Source organism: Strix uralensis, chromosome 20 (assembly GCF_047716275.1).
Source record: "Strix uralensis isolate ZFMK-TIS-50842 chromosome 20, bStrUra1, whole genome shotgun sequence".
Classification (NCBI taxonomy): domain Eukaryota; kingdom Metazoa; phylum Chordata; class Aves; order Strigiformes; family Strigidae; genus Strix; species Strix uralensis.
In genome coordinates this window covers 2,026,621-2,040,827 of record NC_133991.1, presented here as the reverse complement: position 1 = coordinate 2,040,827, position 14,207 = coordinate 2,026,621, and positions in this window count along the sequence as shown.

Here is a 14,207-nt window from a genome sequence, read left to right as displayed (position 1 = left end):
AGTGTGGCAGAGGCAGGAACAGAAGCCAATGACTTAGACACCAAACTTTTAACCACAGAACCCTTCTTTCTTCCCTTAATGAATTATGTCAAGACCACACAAATCTTGTTGCTGGAAACTTCTGCCTTCCCCTCCTCAGCTACCCGAGGCAGATGCTGGACATGGGATGAGCAGTCACCACGAAACGCCAAAGGTAGCTGCTGGGACAAGTGAGGACACTTGTCCAGATGTTTGGTGGGTGGTTGCCACCAGACCTGCCCTTTTGTGCTTGAGCTGTCAGCTGGGGGGTCAGTCTCCATCCCCACCCCACAGGCATGGGGCATCTCCAGGTCTGGGGCTGTGCCAGGGGGCTTTCTCTAAGGAGATGGCCAAAGGAGACTCTAGGTTCGAGGATTTCCCAACAGGCCATTCTCTGGAGGGAGGTGTCTGTGCTCAGGGTGTCCAGGATGCTCAGGGTGCTCAGGGAGCAGCAGAAGGTCTGTGGCCAGGCTGGAGACCCATCGCCTGTCCCGGTATCCCCAGCTCTATGGTCTGGGTGGTGTGGAGCAGGGAGGTGCCTGCACACAAGGAGCACAGCAATCACTGGGGAGCAGAACCACGATAAGCTGGGTATTTCACACCCTTCCCTGCCAAGGAAAGGTGGAAGTGGGAGGGAGAGACCAGGAGGTGCAAGGGGCTGGGAGAGGAAACCAGCTGCATGAGTCACCGCCATGGCCGGCAGCTGATGGGCAGGACACCCACAGGAAACGCCGTTTCCCCTGGATAAGGTGCGGAGGATAAGCTGGCACCAGCCCATGGGCGCAGGTTGTCCCGAGCACTGCTGGGTGCAGGGCACACGTACGAGCGGCAGAGCTGGATGGAGAAGGTGGCAGATTTTTGCCCAGCACCATTGGACCTGATGTGCTGCACCAGAGGTGGTGGGTTCCGCTGTGGCGTGGGACCCCTCTTACAACTGACGTCTTGTGCTGGTCTGGGTTTAGTGCCCAGCTCTGAGACTGCTCCACTGCCTGTAGTGGGAGGAATATATCGTGGCTGGTCAGCTTTCTGCCCAGGCTGAGCATACACAGGGTGCACGTGCACGCTGAGCTGAAGGGCTTTGAGCAGCCAACCCTACCACTACAGACAAGATAATGAGTAGCCTGCTCCTCCTTCTCCCTGCAAAACTCACACAGAAGGCCAGTACCACCAGCACCCCGGGCGCTGGTCCAGACCATGACTTTGCTCATCTGCTGCAACTTCATCTATTTAAATGGGCACAGATGTCCCTGCAGCATCCCTTCCACTCCTCGACAGACCTATGGCCAGAGGACGCTTCCAGCACTGGTCATTGGCCTGGTGCAGCTTGCATGCTAAGAGTCTAGGCAACCTGAGGCTCTTCCCACATGTGCCCTGGTTTGGGCAAGCAGAAAGGCTAGGGTGATGTTGTAGCAGAGGTGGAGAAAGGACAGTGTATTCTCACTTCCAGAAAACATATCCTATAAATGATGGAGCTGGTGTCTCAGAGCAGGTTGTGGAAATCGTGCCAAGTGGGTCACCCCAGGCTTGTCCCCAGAGAAGCCCTGGAGAATGGCACATGGGCAGTTCTGATATGGAAGGAGAGCAGAACACGCTACGCATTGGGATTCTTCCAGCCCCTCTGTCCTGGACAGGCATCTCCTCTGAGGTCTGGGGTCACACAAGGGACCAGCAAGCTGTGGACACCTCCTGACCGAGTCCCTTCTGGTGGTGACAAGGGTCCTGAGTGAGCAGATGTGGGAGGCATAGAAATGTCCCAGACACCACAGCACATGGGGCTGAGCTGGGGCTGGCCCTGCCTTGTAAAGGCTTTGCCTTCCCAACAAGCTCCCATGAGCTGGAGAGTGGCCTCGGGCCACTGCGTAGGTCATACCTGGAACAGGGATAGAAACCCAGGTTTTGACATCAGCAAAGGGGTGGAGGCAGGCAGGCAGGCAGGCAGCCGGGAGCAGGGCACGATGCCAGCGCAGCGACCCTTAACACGTGGGATCAGCCACCGCTTGTGTGGCCATGGGACCTCTCCGCTTTCCCAGCCCATCTCACTGCACATCCCATCACCTCCCATGGGCAGTGGCACCTCCCTGGCCAGGACAGGGACCCTGTCCCAGCTCCTGGGGCAAGGGGAGGGGGTGACAGAAGAAAAATGTAGAAGAGATGGAGGGGCAACAGGCAGCCTGGCCCAGATTGGGAGGGGGGCAGAGCTGGTGCCCACGCTGATGCCCAGGGATGCCCATGGGATCTGGGGGGGATGGCACAGGGTCCAGGAGGGCTCCTGGGTGCTCTGTCATCCTGCTCTGCCCCAGCTCAGAGGCCAGGCACTTCCACACTGGCAGAGTTGCGCCGGCCGCTTTGCTCAGATAGCTTTTCCTGGTGTTTAACCTGACTTTCCCCCACTATAACTTAAGCCCATTTGATATCCTGTCTGCCACGAGCTAGGAGAACAGACTGTTCCCTTCCCCTCTGTAACTGTTTTATGTCTTTGAAAGGACCGACACGTCTGCCCTTGCCAAGGCTATGTGAACCCCATCCCAATCCCCAGAGCCGCTCACCCCATAGACCGATGCTCTCTCCCCTCCCTTCCTTGCCATGCCATGGGCAGCAGGCAGCAGGCAGCGGGCAGTGGGCAGCACAGGCAGTGCAGGCAGTGCCCTGGCATCTGTCCCGCCATGCAGCCTCACAGACAGCAGAGCCCAGTGTGGGTGCTCACAGTCGCACACACACACCAGTAAGGGCACAGAGGGCATTTGCTGGAGGACACCCCAAAGCACGTCATCTAATGCGATGAAATGGCTTGAATTCCCCACGGCTGCCAAGACCAGGCTGGGAGTGTGCATGCCACAAGAAGCTGAAATCTCTGGCTCCTGCACACACGGCAGGTCTCAGACTGGTGTCCAGCAGTGTCAGGCAGAGGCACCCCAGTGGGATGCAGGGAAGGATGCTGGGGAGGGATGCTAAACAAAACAGCCATGCAGGAATGGTCCCTAAATAAAAAAGGTAGCCTGGAAACTGGGTATCAAAAGATGTCTGACCTCCAGGCAAATGATGGAGCTGGGCACAGGGGCAGGGATGTTCCCGTGCCACTGGCTGCATCCCCGCTCGCTGGCCTCCCTGCCACAGTGCCAGGGGACAGGGCTGGGGCGGAGGCAAAGCTGGGCCAGGCTGGGGCCGGGCAGGGGGAACCGTGCAGGCATGGTCCTTATGGCTTTTGGTCTTTTTCCACCAAAGGGTTTTGGGGTGGGGGGTGTTTTATATCTAGATTTTTTTGGAAGGGTTTTGGTTTGATTTCCTCCTCCGCCAAGCACTAAGCGATCGCTCTTTCCCCCCTTGGCAGGAGCTGCCTGTCTCGTGGTGTTGACCTTGGCTGGGCTTTCTCTGAGGCTGGAGCGGACTCACACCATAAATTCCCTGTCTTCTAGGAATCTAGCATGGGAAAGAAAAGAAACACGAAAGAGAAATGTGGATTAAAATATTTTGCATCTTAGCACAGAACAAAGAGGGGTTGGCATCAAGCAGCCAGATGACTTCTCTGAATGGAGAGGTGTTGCATGCACAGCCCGGGAACCGGCAGGTTCAGGTGCTGTGAGTGCTGGCACCTCGTGGCACTCATGCCCGACTGCAGGGCATGCAGGGACAGGAGCTGCCCTGTGTCAAGGGAGAACCCTGGCATGGTCCTTGAGCACGCACAAAGATGAGCACTGAGTACTGCTGCTTTTCACGTCCCCAGCACAGAGCCCGCCGGGGTTTGGGGCAGCAGGACAAGGGGGCCGTGGTGCATGGGGTGGGATATTGACCCAGGAGCAAGGCTGAAGCTTTTGAGGAGATGGGGGTGCTGCTGGGGCAGGGGCAGGGGCAGAGCTGTGCCCTTGCCACCACCCGAGGTGGCCCATTGTGCAGAGCACACCTGTCCCCAGCGCTGCGACCTTCCCCTGGCAGTGCCCTGGCCAGTGTTCGCCACAGCTGCATGGCTTCAAGGGTGGTTTAAGCCACCTTGCCCAGTCCCGGTGCAGAAACCCTGGCAACAAAGCGCTGAGGTGAAGCAGCAGACACCAAGTGGGCCAAGCCCCGGTTGCTTTCACAAGCAGGCGAGATGCAGCACAACCCCTAATTGAATCCAGCAGAGCTGCCTCAGACAGACAAAACACAGCAGTGACTCAGAACACCGAGCTGAGCAGACACAACGGTCCCAGTGCCCAGGGAGATGGGCTAACACCGGGTCACCTAGCACAGCACAGTGATACCGCCCCATGGACCCCCAGGCCGTGGAAGGAGAGGGGATCCCAGTGTGCAGAAGTGTTGGGACAAGCCCTGAGCTTTGGGTGTCCAGGGTCCTTTCAGGTGTGCAGGAGCCCAGAGGAACTGGGGGTGCTGTGACACCAGGGCGATGGGTGCTGTGGAGCAAGACACCCACCAGTGCTGCTGGCATTGCCAAAGCCCCATGGTGCACGGTGCTGCACAAAGCCAGAGCAGTCTTGAAGCTGGACGGTGAAGCCAAGGATACCTGAGCAACTTGGGACAGGGTCTCAGGATGCCTGGGTGTCCCCCAAGGGTGGCTGTGTCTCCCTGCATGGAGGGTCAGGACTCCTGAACCCTGACAGGGCTTGCAGAGTCCACTGGCAGGCTGGTGCAAGGGTAGGGAGTGGCTGGTGTCTCAAAAACCCAGCTGTGATCCTTTCCCACCCTGCTCTCAATTGCCTGGGCTGGATATTAGCTGAAGTACATCATGCAGGCATGGAACAGGGACGTTTAAAGGTCCTCCAGGGAAGGAAGGACACAGTCACAGGTCGCTGGCAGCTTGAGCACTGGCAGGAGATAAAATCTTTCTTTATTTCCACACAGGAGATAAAATATTTCTGTGTATTACTGCGCCTGGGAACTCTGCAGAGCAGTAAACCCAAGACAGGCAGGGCCCATCCTAAAGAGGGGTCCCTGGGGGTTCTGAAAGAGATGACGTTATGGGGACGGGAGTGTGCCGTGCTTGGGTAGCAGGTTTACATCTTATGTGTTCTGGGAACGCCAAAGCACCATGTATTTGACACTTTAAAAGGGCCTCATTTCTCAGAACTGTAACCTGTTTTAAGCCCAACCAGCTGGAAGGAGGCCCTGAGTCCCCCAAGTGTGAGCGATACTTTTAATCTCTTTTAAAACACTTTACTACAGCCATCGCAACTGCCCAGCCGAGAGCATTGGTGGAGCTCGTTCCTGCTTCCCCTGAGCTTCAAGGGATGGGGAAGGGGCAAGCTGTTAAAATAAAACAGAGTGTCCAGATCAGCTGGGAGGAAAGAGGAAATTGATAAGAAATGTGAAGCAATAGGGTCACACGGAGAAAGCCATGAGTGGCAAAGCTGGGTGGGAATCCACTCAGTGACACGTCATGAAAGGATGTGCCTGGGACCACCCAGGGATGCACAGGTCCCTCCTTGGGGCTTTGGGTGGAAGTTGGCTGCACTTGCGCCGGGTGTTCACATCGTGTTACACATCGTGCATCAGCCGTCATGGGGGGTAATCACCTGCTCTCCACTCCCACCACTCATCTGGAGGGGTTCAGCAGCAGGGACTGGAGCAGGATGTCTTCCCACCATGCCTGGGGAGCACTTGCAATGGGTAAGGGTGATTATGGGCCTGAGAAACATCAAAAACCTGAAAGGGTTGATGGCCCAGAAAAAGTGAGTGGTAGCTCTGTGAGCCTGACCCAACACAAGTAGGGTGAGGATTGGCTGCAGGGTTTCTCCGCCAGCGTTCATGGTTCTCTGCCCCACCTCTGTGTCACTGATGCTGGCTGAGAAAGACAACGGTGCTGGGGACAAATCAGTACCAGGGGTGGTGGCATCCCTGCCAAAAACCTGCTGGGAGCCACTAATGCAGTGCAACCACCTCACCCCTGATCCTCGCCTTAGACAGGAAACGGCTGTGAGGCAGCCCAGCATGGGGGCAGTGGGACGTGTGGGTGGCTGCCCTCACTGAGGCTTTTATCAATGTCCCACCAGAACATGGTGGGAGGAGAGGAAAGGAGCACGTGGAATAGCAGAACATCAGTCCTGGGAAAAGGGCTTGGAGGGGGATAATTTGACAGTGCAGCCCCAGCACTCAGGCAGTGCTGCAGCAGAGGGGTATCAGGTGGTGAAAGGCTGTGGGAGCCCCCTGAGTCAGCCCATCGAGGGAAGATTTGATCCCAGACCACGTGGGGAAGGGAAACAAGATAGCAGAGGCTCTGACAGCAAAGCTGTGATGGGAGGAGGGAGCTGGAGGACAAAACGGGACCAAGGAGAGTGGGAGGTGATGTGCAAGGTGCCCTTGAGCATCACCCTCACAAGGCTGTGCAGAGACCAGTCCTCAGGCCCTCCTGAGCATCAGCTACATCAGCTACAAGATCTGCCTGCAGCATCACTTTCACAGGCAGCACGGTCGGGACTCGCACACCTATTCTTTCTCTCTCTCTGCTTTCCAAAGTCTGATTTCCCAAGGGCAGCCTCTACAGCCGTGGAGCTGGGCGGCCCAGGAGGGAGGAGAGCAGTCCCATAAGAGGGTGGCCAGGCCACCGCTCCCAGCCCAGCCATGGCAGGGTCTCTTGTCCTCGTGCGCTGGGCTGCAGCCGCCGGTCAAACGCCGGCCCGGGAAGCGCTCCTGAGGGACCCATTCCCATCCCCTGCTACCACAGGCAACCGCTCGGGTAATCCTCCTCATAAATTTTTCAAGCTCCATCTTGAAACCAGTCGGGCTATTTGCAGCACTGGCCGGGCGCCAGGGTTTCTAGTTCACCAGAAATGTCGTGTTTGTTTGTTTTTTTAATCTGGGCCAGGGCCAAACTGGATCCACACCAGCGTTTGGGTTTTTTTTGAAGTTTCCGGTGAGCCACAAGCTTCTCAGCCCCACAGCTGCTCAGCGAATTGACATGCCTGTCAGCTTCACGGCTCACACCAGCGACAAGCGTGGTGGGATCTCGGCTGCGATGGCATCTGGGGCTCTGAGCATCATCCCACTGATGCTCCCAGGTGACCCTGCCAGGCACCCACTCAGGCTAGTCCTGCCAAGGGGGTCCCCTTTCATCACTGCTCCAATGGCACAGATGCAACATTTTTGACAAGGCTGTTAGGCTGAAGGTTTCTGCTGACGTGCAGGTTTTGCCCCTACTTGACCCCAGGAGAGGCTGTAGGAGAGTTGCCTTTTGCGAGGAGGGGATCATCCCTCTTGCTCGCAGCGTAACCATGTTCACGGCCAGCTGATAACCATCTGCTTCTCTGCCAGCACTGTCCTCTAGCCTAAATAGCTCTTATCCCTCCTGCTGTTTACTCCCAGATGTATTTATAGACCAACTCTCTCCCAGCCTTCATTTTCCTAGACTAAACAAGCCAAGAGCTTTCAGGCTTCTCTCATAAAACCAGCTCTCCTCCCACCCGCCTGTTCCACCTCTTCCTGTGCTGAGCCCTTCATCACACCCATGGATGAGCAGAGCTGGGACCGGGGCAGCTCTCAGCCGTGCACCCTCTTGTGGGTACGAGCCAGTCCTCCTGTGAGCACCCTGCCAACAGGGTTTGTCTTTTCCGTGGCCATGTTGGTGACTCGTGTTCCCAGACTGCTCTTCCATTTCTGTTTTGACTTTCATGGACACCTTTGGGCATGCTGTGCAGACACCTGACCTTGCCCTAACATTTCACCCAGCTCAGCCTTTCCAGAAGGCTATTTTGCTCTTTCTCTGTGTCCATGATGCTCTCCCATTTGGCACCCCAGCAAATTTCATTAACAAGGCCATAGTCTCAGGACCAGCTCCAGCCTCTGCCTTCAAGCCATAGCTCATCCTTCAGCACACCTTCTTGCTGTCTTCTCTTGTTCAGTTCCTCCCCATCCAACAGTCCAACCTCTGTCCCAATTTCCCCACCTTTCCACTCTGTTTCTGTGCAGCTCTTTCCCATGCACTTTGCCAAATGAAGGGCAGATGGACAAATCCTGGCAGCAACCTCAGGCAGATGCAACGAGCACGTCACTGTGGCGCTGCAGGGGAGCATTGGCAGCCTCTGGGATCGGGCCGTCCTGGAGGCTCAAAGGGAGAGCAGGCATCTCTGTGTCTTGCTTCCAAGGTGGACTGATGGAGGAGGTGTAGCTCCCAGTCACTAATGCAGACACCAGGCTCCCAACTGATTCCCAGTATCCAGTGGTGAGTGTTGGCTGGAAGGAGACTGATGCCTCTGATCCAACCTACCCTCACAGCTGACCCCGTCCTGGAGCATGGGAGGAGCAGGGACTTGGGCTGGTTTAGTGGGGTGAAGAGGAGAGCAAGGGCATCAGTAAAATACCCCTCAGGGCTTAGGCAGTGCCTTTATCAGCTGTTTTAGCCCAGATCCTATAGCCAGACACTGGCAGGATGCATTTTTAAAGGAAATCTGCTCCTGATGTAATCAGAGACTCAGGTTAGGGCTGCTGAAGGCTCAGGGTATCGCACACTGCTGCATCACTCTCTTGCCAGGGAAACCCACATGGCAGAGGTCTTTTTGCCCCTGGGGAGAGAGACAGACAGCCCAAAAGCACCTGTGGGAGCACCCTCATGCCACAGACACTCAAAAGTGCACCAGAGGGTCTCCCCACCACCATGAAATGCCTGTGGCTCTCCAAAAGCTGGAGTTGACTTTTGAAGCCAAAACATTTCTGCCCAGCACAGGGCGGTGGTAGCGTGGACTTCACACCAACAGCAAAAACAAGGTCACTATCTGGCCTGAGATGCTGCAGTAGACCGAGGCACAAACGTGATTCAAGGGAGCTCACTGTGAGTGAGAGGGATACTGTCCCAACAAGCAACAATGTTTTCTGGGTCTCAGGAAGAGCCAGTTTCCTAAATCTGAGAACAATTACAAGCAAGATTGTCTTGGAGGAAAAATTTAAACAGAACAAAATGAGAACGATGGCTGGGAATCATTCAGAAATACTTTCCGAAGAGCCCGAGTTTTGGCCAGAGGCAGCGGTGCAGAGCTTGAACAATTTCAAGACCCATCAGACCTCCCCGGACTGGCAGCACATCCCTCTGCCCCTGGCTAGAGACCTTGGCAGCTCTCCTGCGATAGTGCCCATCTGGATCACTGTCTGCTGTCTAGGAAAAGTGGCTCAGAGGAGCAACAGCCAGCAGGTCTTTGCCCTCAAGGCCTCACCAAAATTGTCAGCTTGCACCCCCTCAAGCCTTCCCGCACAGGAATCAGCTCTGCAGCACAGAGAGTGCTTCCCCAGACAAGTTTTGCTCAGCCCTTCCTCCATGTCCTCAGGCTTGGGCAAAGCCCTGCTCTTCATTAGGAGAAAAAGCCACAGCAGGGGATATGTTTTCTCTTGTGCTTTGCCATCCTTTTTCTCAGCCCCAGGCTCTGTCTGTGCTCCTGTTTGCAGAGCCTCCACCTCCTGGGGAGCCCCAAGAGACTTGTGCCCCACAGGCAGTTGGAGCCTGGACAGGTCTGGGACAGCAGGACACCAGGCTGGGACCGCCCAGGGTGTCCCACCTGGTCAGGTGGTTCCCAGCAGAGCTGACCCATCCCCAGGGACACTTGGCAGCCACCCGGTGTCACCTTTGTTTGCAGACAACCCGGCCTCACCACCGCAGGATGATCCCCGACACTCGGTGGGATGGGCATGCAGATGCAACATCACCCAACGGGAGCAGGCAGATCTGTGAGCTGAAGACACAAATATAGCAAACAGAGGTCCCGTGCCAGAGGGGAAAAGATAAATTTTTAGCTCTTAGAACCATATTCTGGAAGAAAAACAAGCAAAGACATCAGCTCTGGGGATGATGAGGAGTCAGCTCACCCAGACCCAGCTGGGCTGTGGGAGCAGCACCCAGGTAACACTGTCTAGTGGGCACTGGGATAGATGAAACTGCTCTGCATTTCATTTCTACCCCCGTTACCTGTATGAGTCAGCTCTGGGTTACCCCGAGCCTGGTGGAGGCAGGGGCGGCATGATGCCAGCGGGCATCCAGCTGCAGTCCCCAGGCACAGGGGCTGTGTCAGGCAGAGCCTGTGCGAGCTTAGACAGAAAAGCCCTCATTTGCTTTGCCAAAACTATTTATTTTGTTAGGAAAAATCCAGAATGTCTTAACTTTACCCAGGCAATATAAGCTTTTTACTCATAAAATTGAATTAATTTCTATTAAGCTATAAAAATGAAAAGAAGGAGTTGAGAAGAGTTTGGACCCCTAAAGAGATGCTGTCAGACTCTGGTTTCTCCAAAAGCAGAATCTGTTTCAGGCCAGACTCAAACAACCTATCGGAGGCCACTGCCTGTGCATGAACAACCCTGCCCCTGCTGTTCTCTGTGGCAGCGGCCACGTCCTTGCATCCAGCTCCTCCACCCATCACTGCTGCATGCCCACAGGAGTGACTGGATTTGCATACACCCAGATCTCCTCTGCAGGGAGAGGGAGCTCAGGAACCCGAGATGTAACGGTGATGGCCAAGCGTTTCCCTCCCAGCAATGGTGCCATGGCACAGGAATGGCTGCAGGGAGCTCTGGTTGCTGCTCAGAGGCAGCGGATGGTGGCTGCCAGCACTGGAATGCTGTCAGTCATCCCCCTACCCAGGTGCAGGAGCAATTTTGGGGTGGGGGGTGCTTCCTGGCCAGCCATCCACAATGGTCCCTTCCCAGTGCTGCTTCCAGGAGGCCTCAAGGGAAATCTTCCTTACGGAGGCTGATGGGATTTGGGTAGGGGTGCTGGGGGTCCCAGCCCAGCCTTGTGCACCCAGCCTGGGTGGATCAGATTGGTCAAAGGCTCCAGAGCACCCTCTTTCTATCTTTCCATGGGGACAGCAGTGCTGGCAACTGAGCCTGGAAATCTCTTTCCACAGGAGCTTGACCATCAGTTGCACAGCTGTAACATTTGCTGCCCATGTGTGCTCCTCCAAGGCTTGTCCTCCCTCCGCAAACGTGGATCAGACACTTGTAGGGGAGAGACACCAGAACAAATGTAAACAAGAAAAAAAGCTGCAAAGATCTGTCTCTCACTCAGCTGCTCTATAGGGATATGATTTATTTCGGGTACCTAAATGCAGGTTGACATTCTGATGACACAAGGTTAATCCTAGCTAGAGGCTTGTAGCACTGGCGCCAAGCTTTGCTAGTGTCCCAGCAGACTGACGCAGTTGTGCCAATATCCAGCTCAACTCAGTACAGGAAAGTCTGAATGTTTGATCTAAGCCCCTCTCTATACCTCCCTCAGCATGCCGTGCTCCAAATCCTCGTTCTTGGTTGAAAAGCAAAACTCTGCTCCTCCGTGATCAATGCCAGGCTCTGTATAGCTGATCTCCTCTGCTCTTGGCGAGACCCAGAGTCTGAGCTCTCTGAAGTGACAGGCTGCGCGCTAAAGCAAGTCAGAAAACAACTTTGAAAACCACTATGGTGGTTTTTCTGATCTCCTCAAACACCTCCTTGTTACTTGCAGGTTGGAAGTTTCCAGCCAGGAACATAGACCCATTTTTCTTTTCTTCCCCTCCACTGCTCATGGCCATAAAAATCAAGAGTGTCTAGGATCTGTATTCATTGCACTTTTCCATTTCCACCCGCAGCTTTTCCAAACCTCTTCACCTCTGGAAGAGCTACAGAAGCAGCAAAAGGAAAACTGAAACTCAGGAACGCACCACTGTGCAGCTGTGCCAAGCATGAGGACTGCACCACTGTGCAGCTGTGCCAAGCATGAGGACTTTTGAAATGTCAGCGGGACAGAGGAAAAAGCCCCTTCGGAGCTGTTTAGAGAGAAGCAGATAGTCTTTCCTGCAAGAATCAGCTGTGTGACTCTGACTTGCAGCCAGATCAAGCCCTTGGCCCCACAGCTCAAGGATGCTGACCCCCCTGTGGTTCTGCTTTGGGCAGCAGGAGGCATGGTATCCTCCACATGGTATCATCCACTGTTTTTTTAGAGGATGAAGGGGTGACTACTGACTCCATCCCAGGGCAGATTCCCAGCCATGTGTCCATCAGGACCAGTATGGACAGGAACAGCTCTGCCTGTGGAGGAGCTGCTTGGTGATGGACAAGATCCACCCCAGGCTGGCACTGGGGTGTCAGGGGGGGTGAAGGTAGAGGGAGAGGCTCTTTGTGCCTGAAACTAAAGATTGAAAAGGTGAAGCAGACAGAGAGCACTGCCCATCTTCCCTGGGCTCTGAGCAACACCTCTGCACCCCCTGAATCCACACTGCCACCCCTCAAGCCCAGGCTCCACTAAGGACATCCCTGGAGGAGCCCATTCCCATGCTGAGCCAGGGCCAGTCTATACTCGCAGTGGTCCTGCTGTCCTGGGGGTGCTGGTGCCGTGCCACAGGGCAGAGATCAGCTCAGTGCTGCACACACCGAAAGGCTGGGTAGGTTCGTTGCACACAGAGCTGAGGACAGCTGGAGGGGTGAAGGCTGCACCTCGAGACTCAGCGCAGCAGGAGACCTTTGTGACACGTCTGGCCACATCCATGGGGCAGAGAAGTCCTGTGGGACTTGGGAGAGGGGACGGCACTTCTGTGCTGCACTTACAGGCTGAGTGTGGTCGAGCCAGGGCGCGAGAGCCACAGGAACCTCATGGCATGTATTACAGATGGACGCGTCCCAGGTTAAACATGCGCCATATGGGCTTGCATCAGCACTGAGGGCTTTTCAAAGAGCGTCCCGTTCGCAGTAACCAGCCTGGAGGCTGATGTTATCCAGATGATACTGTTGTCTTTGGAAAGGCTCCTAAACACTTGAAAAACACCTTCAGCCATACTCCAACGCAGCAGAGCAGGACTGAGATTAGAAATTGCACTTGACAGTGTTCAATCTGTCCAATGGGAGTAAAACCAGATCCAGTTCACGTCTCTGCAATTACACACCTCCCTTCCATAGAAGAAGTGCTTTCTCTTTCATCTTACATCACGGCTATGCACATTTTATTCCTGCTTAAGCCTCAGCTGTAGGGCTCTTGAGAGTATTTCAATGCAATCTCAAACTATTCTGGACAGATGTTGCACAAACTAGTTTCAAAACAGTGGTGGTCCTGACCATGACTAGCCCAGAGTTTAATACTGTTGGATTCTGGGTATCCCACCGGGACAGCATACAGATGTCTCAGACGAAGGATTTTGAATTATACTGCACCAAATCCATGAAGGCAGTGCTGATAAGGCCATGTACTTGTGTCAGTACAGTAAAAGAAATCACTTCACAGTAAAAACGGGAGCACTGGCTTAGTTACGTGTAGGTTACAGAAAGGTGGAGAGGTTGGAGAGGTGGGTGGTACCTTTGGGATCATCTGTCTGAAACGGGGACACAGTACCCTCTGAGGACATCACTAGTCACCAGAGACCTGGCCCCCAGTAATGCAACTGGCTGAGGATCGGCACGGTTATATCTAGTTCATAGTCCATATCCCAAAACTCAATGGAAACTACTTGTTTCTCCAATCTTAATTTTTACTGGATGCCTGCAGAGTTGTCACTGAACATCATTGCACTTGGAGCTGTTTGCTGAGGGCCCCTGTTTCAGAGATGACACTGCCTGTAAGGAGACATCCAACAATAAGAGAGCCTAAGATTTCTGAGCACCTTGTTCAGCTCCATCACTGTCTTCACCCCATGGCCTTAAAGCTTCTCAGCAAGACTGAGGTGCATACAACATTTAGACTTTGAAACTCTCTGATGGATAGAAGCCTCGAGCATGGGCAATCTTCATGCTGATCTTGAAGCTGGTCTTTGTAAGAACTTGCTAACCTGCAAGTGAGAGCTCAGAAATTTCCCTACAAATCCTGCCTTTCCAGAAAGGGCTGCAGGGTCCTCATCTGTCCTCTGGGCACAGAGGTGGCTTTTCCTCTCAGCAAAGGGGACTGTCCTTCCCCAGAGAGATGCCCCTGATGCTACAGATCTCCTAGGACACTCAGTGCACAAGGCTTTGGCCAGAAGTTTGAGATCCACTCTGGGCAGAGAGAGTGCTAGCTCACTCCTAAACCCTCCTCACTGGTATTTCTGAGCTTCTTCAGTGTTTTATTACAGACTGGTAGTTATAAGCTCCTGCTTATCATCCCTGTGCACACTGCGTGTGGGTAGAAAGAAGGGTGAGCTCTGGAGATGGAGCAGAGATCGCAGCCTCCGGGGAACATCCCACCTCTCCAGACACACACCAACAAGTCTCCTGGAGCTCCTCACTGGCCTCTTTGCCAGGACAACTGTGCGGAGATGGAAGCACAGTGCTGCTCGACTGCGTCT